Source organism: Oratosquilla oratoria, unplaced genomic scaffold (genome assembly GCF_046742065.1).
Source record: "Oratosquilla oratoria isolate Oo_2021 unplaced genomic scaffold, ASM4674206v1 SCAFFOLD63, whole genome shotgun sequence".
Taxonomy (NCBI): domain Eukaryota; kingdom Metazoa; phylum Arthropoda; class Malacostraca; order Stomatopoda; family Squillidae; genus Oratosquilla; species Oratosquilla oratoria.
This window is the reverse complement of record NW_027467727.1, coordinates 640,001-642,500: the sequence shown is the minus strand read 5'-3', so window position 1 is coordinate 642,500 and position 2,500 is coordinate 640,001.

Genomic DNA, 2,500 nt, shown 5'->3' with positions numbered 1-2,500 from the left:
CTATGAACAGAAGAGACTTCCTCTATCACAGACAAAATGATGTGTGACTCTGGTCCGTAGGGACGCCCCATATAGACCCGAAAGGATCAACTGCATGCTACTTTGCCACAATAACATGCAGTCAACACCTCAGATGGGTATATATATATATATATATATATATATATATATATATATATATATATATATATATATATATATATATATATATATGTATGTATGTATGTCTGTGTATGTATATCTTAAAACTTAAGGCGAAGTTTCATCTTGTGTGACTTGATAAGAGAAAAACACAGATTAGTAACGATAGAAGAAAGCCCAGGAGAGTAGACATCGCATTCTTGAAGATGGCGTGTAGTATCCATGATGCAACAATAATCTTAATATACGCGTGAGTAAGGATATTAGCAAAAACCACAAGGAAATCAAAGAACGAAATATTGAACGTTATTATCAACAAGATAGTGGAACAATTATGTTAAACTCTTTCATAAAGGTTTGTTTGACCAATTGTCACTTTCGTTATATGTTTTCTATTTCTATTTTATTTTTCATTGTAACCCTTTTTAATTATAATTTTATGATTTTGTTTTTTGTTGTAAAACTCCGCTATAATGGTTTCTTGTGACCAAATGTCACTTTCGTTATTTGCTTTTCTATTTAAGGCATACCACGGAGTGAACATTTATTGTAGTGACCTTCCCTGTCTTCCTCTTATTACTATATCTATATCATCATCTATTGAATGACTTTGTACTCTGAATATGTCTTAACAGACGAAAACGTTCAGTTTTCCATTCTTTGATTTCCTTGTGGTTTTTGCAAATATCCTTACTCATGCATATATTGTGATTACTGTTGCATCATGGATACCACAAACCATCTTCAAGACTTCGCTGTCTACTTTCCTGGACCTTCTCCTATCGTTATTACTCTGTGCTCTTCTCTTATCAAGTCATACAGGATGAAACTTTGCCGTAAGTTTTGAAAAGATTGTCTACAAGAGCAAGTTCTACTGAAGTCTCTTCGCCACAACCGTTTGATGTATATATATATGTATATATATATAGTTATATAAACATATATATATATATATTTTATATATATATATGTATATATATACCTATATATATATATTTATATATATATATAAATATATATATATATATGTATACACACACACACAAACACACTCACACACACACACACACACACATATACATATATATATATGTATATATATATATACATATATATATATATATGTATATATATATATACATTTTAACAACCACAATGCACTTTAATTCTAAGCCATCAAGGCCGACATACAGAAATTGAAATGTGGTACTGCCAAGGTCTCAAACCCCAGCATCCTCATGACAAGTGTGGTAGTGACTTACCAACTAGGCTATCAAGAGAGATATAAATATGTATATATATATATATATATATATATATATACATATATACATATATATATCTATATATATGATGAAGGTGGAAAAAGAAGTCACGGGTCTAGTTCCGAGTTACTGAGTTTATTCCTGACCGGTTTCGCTCTATGCTCTATGCTCTATGCTCTATGCTCTATGCTCTATGCTCTATGCTCTATGCTCTATGCTCTATCCTCTGAAGAAGCATAGAGCGAAACCGGTCAGGAATAAACTCAGTAACTCGGAACTAGACCAGTGACTTTCTTTTTCCACCTTCATCAACTTGTCACAATGTACCAACATATAAATATATATATATATATATATATATATATATATATATATATATATATAAGACGTTGGTAGAAAAGAATGTAGAAAGTGGGACAGAACACTGGTGTTACCTTTTATAGGTGAGTTGCTTATTTATACATAAAAAAAAAAAAAAAAAAAAACAATATGGTGAGCGAGCGAGTGGGTTGCCTAAGTCCGCCATTCCGCCTTGTTGATAAACAATGGCCTTGGGCACAAGTGTATTGGTCACATGACATTCCTTTGTAACCTAGGTGAGCTTTATGCAGAGGATCGAGAATATTCTAAGTAAACAATATTTCCGCATAAACTTGTAGCAACGAATCTGATTGGTGAAAGGGTGGAGGAGAAAATTCAATTGCAAAACCACGCCCTTTGAGGAGGATCTTAAATATAAAATTAAAGATCATTGGACTAAATAATACCACTAAGTCACCGCATAGCTCACGTAGAATTTTGCATACGTGCTCTCGAGAGATTCCTTTGGAGCACGCTATATAAGAATTAACTGAAGAAAAATATAGACAAATCTAGAATTTAATTCTCCTGGACGGAAGATTATAACTAAAAGGAAGAGAGTTTATAAACATATATATATATATATATATATATATATATATATATATATATATATATATATATATATGTATATATATCCAAAACTAAGAACTGCACAGAGGAAAATGGAAAGATCAGTAATGGGAATAGCACTGAGAGACCGAAAGAGAGCAAGTTGTGTGAGAGACGGTAAA